Source organism: Nycticebus coucang, chromosome 19, assembly GCF_027406575.1.
Source record: "Nycticebus coucang isolate mNycCou1 chromosome 19, mNycCou1.pri, whole genome shotgun sequence".
Lineage (NCBI taxonomy): Eukaryota > Metazoa > Chordata > Mammalia > Primates > Lorisidae > Nycticebus > Nycticebus coucang.
The window spans coordinates 13,818,057-13,823,632 of NC_069798.1; the positions used below are offsets into that span (position 1 = coordinate 13,818,057).

Here is a 5,576-nt window from a genome sequence, read left to right on the forward strand (position 1 = left end):
TGGGGCTGACATTCCCTGAGGGCCGACCCTCTTGGACCTGCTGGCTCTAAGCTGATCCCGGTGGCTTCTGCCCATGAGGATCCAATCAACCTCGGGAGGGCTGGGCGGGGTGGGGGGCAGGAAGACTGTAAATCTGGGAGAGCTGTAAGTATTCAGGGTCTTGAACTTTATCAGGTTTGAATGTGTGATTGTGAAAGTAAAGAGCAGAGAAATGGCAGCACTCGATAAATCAAATGTAGAGAAGATCAGAACTGTCAAAGACAAGAGAAAAACAGGCTCTGGGCACAAACCAGCTGAAAAACTGGAGACTTTTAAGTTCCCTCCAGACTTTGCTTTATGAGAAACAAATCTCTTTCCCTATCATTTTATCTAGAGAATAATATTCTTTGTTATGTCCCAGGGATTTTTTTAAAAAAGTTTTTGTTATTGGCGTTTAGATCTTGTTTTAGAAAACAGAATACTATAAGAAAAAACAAAGACAAAAATCAAAACAGAACAGAAAATCAGTAGAAAAATGTCTAGACTGGCCTAGATTTTTCCTTATCAATAATGTGTTCATGGCTCGGTGCCTGTAGCTCAGTGGCTAGAGTGCCAGCCACTTACATTGGGGCTGGTGGGTTCTCGCCCAGCCCGGGCCTGCCAAATAACAATAACAACTACAGTAGTCCAGCACCTGTAGTCCCAGCTACTTGGGAGGCTGAGGCAAGGGAATCTCTTAAGCCCAAGAATTTGAGGTTGCTGTGAGGTGTGATGCCACAGGACTCTACCAAGGGCAACATAGTGAGACTCTGTCTCAAAAAAATAATAATGTGTTCATCGCTTGTTAGAAATCTTTTTAATTCTTCTTTGAAAAGGTGCTCTTTTTTTTTAATTTTTTTTGTAGAGACAGAGTCTCACTTTCTGGCCCTGGGTAGAGTGCTGTGGCCTCACACAGCTCACAGCAACCTCCACCTCCTGGACTTAAGCGATTCTCTTGCCTCAGCCTCCCGAGTAGCTGGGACTACAGGCGCCCGCCACAACGCCCGGCTATTTTTTGGTTGCAGTTTGGCCAGGGCCGGGTTTGAACCCGCCACCCTCGGTATATGGGGCCGGCGCCTTACCGACTGAGCCACAGGCGCCGCCCAAAAAAGTGCTCTTAAAGTAGAATAAGTCTCCTGCACGTATAACATGTCAAATTGAAAGATAATATGCATAAGTATAGAGTTAGATGATCAGGTCAATTTATTACTCTTTGTCCCCCCCATCACCCCCCAAGTAATGCCAGTCTTCAAGGTTGCCCTCTTTAATGGCCTATTAATTCCCTCCTGTCTACTGTCACAAAGAAGTTTCCAGGGAAAGGGGCTGCTGTGGACCAGGATTCTTTTGTTGAGCAGAGGAGAAGCCTTGAGATTGCTATCTTTGTCCTACAGAAGATATTGGAGTCTGCTGCTGGCATTTGCAAGAGGAACAACGTGGAATGTTTCCTCTTCAAAGGAACCAAAAGCAAGTAAAGGACCTGTGTTTGTCTCACCCCTCACCTCCTTTCCTATCATAATGCAATAAATAAAGTCCTCACTGCTGGCGTATAGAGAAGTCCAGAGATCTCTCATGAGTGGTGAGTCCCAACGATGAATGGGTGGTCAAGAACTTCTGTTGCAAGATTTAATTTTAACCCTGGGAGAGAATTGGGTCAGACAAGAATTTGAAATTGGTGTAGTATTTGCAAGTTTATTACAATATAGATATTAGTAATAACAGTTCACACTTATGCAGTGCTCACTACATGCCAGGTACTATTAGCAGTTTAAGAAATCTTTTAATCCTCTCAGCAATCCTGTAAGGGAGGTACTTTTTTTCTTTTTCTTTCTTTCTTTTTTTTTGAGACAGAGTCTCATTATGTCGCCCTTGGTAGAGTGCTGTGGCGTCACAGCTCACAGCAACCTCAAACTCTTGGGCTTCAGAGATTCTCTTGCCTCAGCCTCCCAAGTAGCTGGGACTACAGGTGCTCATCACAGTGCCCGGCTATTTTTTGGTTGCAGTTGTCATTGTTGTTTAGCCGGCCCGTGCCAGGCTTGAACCCACTAGCCTTGGTGCATGTGGCTGGCGCCAAGCCAATGGAGGTACTTTTATTATCTCTATTTTACAGATGAGCAAACTGTGACCTAGAGAGGAATGAGCTACTTGCCCTGGCCACACAGCATGTAAGTGTTGAGTCAAAATTCAAAACCAGCCAGGCTTCCCTTCCTAGCCCTTCCCCCCCTCCCTTTCCTTCCCACTTTGAGACAGGTTTTCCCTACAGTGGCAACATGGTGACATCATACTCAATGAATGAGTATGACCTGGGCTTAAGATATTCCCTGGTCTCAGCCTTCTCAGTAGCTGGGACTATAGGCATACCAGACTGATTTTTCTATTTTTAGCAGAGATGGGGTCTTTCTCTTGTTCACACTGGTCTTAAACTCCTGGCTTCGAGCAATCCTCCTGCCTCAGTCTCCCAGACTGCTAGGGACTCTTTTTTTTCAAGCCCACTGGAAAGCCCAGAGGACAATCTGAACTTGAGTACTTTTCTAGAGAAAAGACTTTAGTCATCTCCTTCCATCTTGGAAGGTGTCTGTGGGACTTTGCGCAACTGGCTTTACAGAGGTGCCAACTTTCTAGACTGTAAAGACTTTCAGACTAGGAGCTAACTTTTCTATTTCTTCTTCATGCAGGGTACCCTCAGGACGTGTTGGGCAAGTGGCAGGAAACTGGAGGACTGCATATAAATACACAAGTCTTTGGTTCTAATTCTCTGCATATTTGAGTGGCCAGGTCATATTTCTAAATACTTGAACGTATTACTTTTCTTTATTTTGGGGGCACTTTCTCCCACTTTTAATTGACTCAAGAGGTATTCATAATTTAGTAAATCTCTGAAAGAGATTTTTCTTATTCTGCTTCCCTTTAGTAATCCTTGCCCCACCCTCCAAAAAAAAAAAAGAAAGAAAGAAAACCTCCAAAACAAAAAACTACCCAGAAGTCAAGGTCTCTGAGCTGAGAGACTGTGGTGTCTGGGTTCTGACCTAGAATGCATGGACATGGCCTGCACATCTAGTGACACAAGAGAGATCCCAAAGAGCCCAGGTCTTACCTGTCTAGTGGGTTGGAAATTTCTCCTCTTATCTTCTTTGAAGGAGAAATGTTATTTTTCCCTCTATTTTTTTTTTGACACAGAGTCTCAAGCTGTTGCCCTGGGTAGAGTGCCGTGGCGCCACAACTCATAGCAACTTCCAACTCCTGGGCTTAAGCATTTCTTTTGCCTCAGCCTCTCAACTAGCTGGGACTTCAGGCCCTGGACACAATGCCCAGCTATTTCTTTTTTTGTTGCAGTTGTCATTGTTGTTTAGCTGGCCAGCCAGGTTGGAACCCACCAGCCTCAGTGTATGTGGCCATATATGGCCGCCCTATTTTTCCCTCTATTGCTTTGATTTTTCCCATCCCCTGAGGCTGGGTTAGGGGCAAAGATTAGATAAGATGATGATTTTGGAGTTCACCTTATTTAGAGGGGGACAACCTAAGAAGAGAGACATCTTTAACTTATGGGCCCAAATGTGAGGTGAAGACAGAAGGCCCTAGAAGGGAGAGTCCTGTCTCCAGCCAGAGAACAGGCTGTGGAAGGCAGAGGACTAGGGGAAAAGCCTCCCACAGCGAACGAAGCCCAGGAGGTCTCATCTCCCTTCTCCTCCCAGCCGGCTTCTCGTCCTGTCCTATTTCAAAGTGGTAGAAACAGCTTATGCAGCTCTGGAATACGAGGGAAGACTCCATCTATTTAAGGGAGGAGAAAACTTGAGAAACACCAGCATCTGACTGTCCGAGCTACTTTGAATCAGCAAACTAGATATTACCTGCTTCATCCTTCAGCAAAGGTGAAGAGCCTCCACCTTGCTGGCCGTCCTAAGCTTTGTGTAGTGAAGTCGGTATCAATTCATGATGATTATAAATAACACACTTCATAACCAAACCCAACCTGAGGATGGCTGACGGCCTGGACTTGTGCCTCCCACCTGGAGGCTGTCAAGTTTTCGCGTCCACACCCTCCCAGCCAGCCTCGGTCTAACCCGGCTGCCTGGTTGTACCAACCACCTCCTGCCCCGGGTTCAGAGGAAGGTCTGCCCACCGCACGCACGGCGTCAGGTAGTCCCCTAGCAAAAGGGCGTGGGGGCCGGTCTTTGTCTCTACTGTTTAGTACCATAAAATAATCAAAATGGGATAGTCGTTCAGGCCTCTGAGTTCGTTTTTTTTGCAACGCGTAGTGGGGCGCGTTTTGGGACTTTCAGCTCCTACCCACCTGGACGCTCTCAACGACCTCAGTGTCCGAAGCTATGTCCCCGCGATACGGCGCTGCCGGACTCCGCAGCCCGGGGACCCCCACATTCCCGGGGCAGCGGCCACTTGTCCCTCCAGGCCCAAAGCAGATCTGCGGTAGCTTAAGTCGCGATCTCTGGGTGTCAGGGCGCAGCCAGGCCGCGCGCAGGGAGGGAGGTTGGCGCCGGTGTGGAATTTCTTTATCGGGATTTGCGAGCCACCAGCTTCTCCTTCGCTTCTTTAAGCGATCACCGAAAGACACCTTTCGATCTTTGGTCAGACATCTTGGCCCTTAATAGCTCAATTTATTTGGTTTAAAGCGGTCATGGGAGAAGAAGGGAGGGAGAATCTTTTGTCGGTCATTGGGTGGCCTAGATAACAAGCTTTGGGGGGGGGTAAGAAAGTAAAAAGGTTAATGGATGAGGGGGGCCGGGGCGCCCGGCGTGGGGCTTTTACTGCGACCCTCCCCCGGCTGTCCCCTTATCGCGGCCCTGACTTACCCGCGGCGCAAGAAGTACATTAAGTCACGTAAACAGCGCTCAGGGAGGAATGCCACCGCGGTGACCTCTCGTGCGCCGCCGCCGCAGCCCGCTGCGCGCCGAGCTGGCGGCACCGGGGCGCGCGGGTCTGGGGGCTGCGCCAGGCGCGGGGCCCGACGGGGTCTCCTCCTCCGCGCGGCGCTCGGCAGCCCCGGGGACCCTCTACCCGAGGCGGCTGGGGCGGGGAGCCCAGGCAGGGGGTTGGGGCGACCTTCGCGCTTCCGCCCCAGTCACCTGACGTGGCTAAAGAGTGCTTTGGGGTTTTGGAGAATTCAGTGCAAAAGAAAGAAAACCGCCGTCAGGACTCTCAGTCAATCGCCTAACGGCCGCTGACGGTGGGGGACGCGTCGCCCTGGACCCGGCTGCTGGGCCTGGACGCGGGCGGCTATGGGGGCCGCTGAAGTGACCCCGCGTCCTTGGGTGAAAGCGCCGTCGGGACTGGGAGAAATATGGTCTAAGCGAGAAGGCCTCATAAACTCTTTTTTTCAAAATCGAAGTTAAAGTTATGTTTTAAGTTAGGAAAATGCATACTTTTTCCTTCTGCAACATTGCTGAGCAGCCAGGAGCTTTGTGAACAGATAATTTGATGAACTTGAGGGTGAGGGGCCAGCCGGGTTGGGGGCCGCGGATCGTGCCCGGGTTCTCGCCGTTGCTCCGGAAGCGGCCGCGGTGGGTCCCGAACTCCCTTCCCGTTTTGCAGCGGAGCCCCCCCCC

At 49.6% G+C, this 5,576-nt stretch overlaps 1 long non-coding RNA gene across 1 annotated transcript; it reads right to left on the reverse strand.

The window, feature by feature from the left end:
* Nucleotides 1-941: 941 nt before the first annotated feature.
* LOC128572032 (uncharacterized) lies at nucleotides 942-5,074 on the reverse strand. Its single transcript, XR_008376034.1, has 3 exons — nucleotides 4,824-5,074; nucleotides 4,307-4,706; nucleotides 942-1,653 (listed from the first exon to the last, which is right to left on the reverse strand). It is a non-coding gene; the product is annotated as an uncharacterized LOC128572032 (long non-coding RNA).
* Nucleotides 5,075-5,576: the final 502 nt, after the last annotated feature.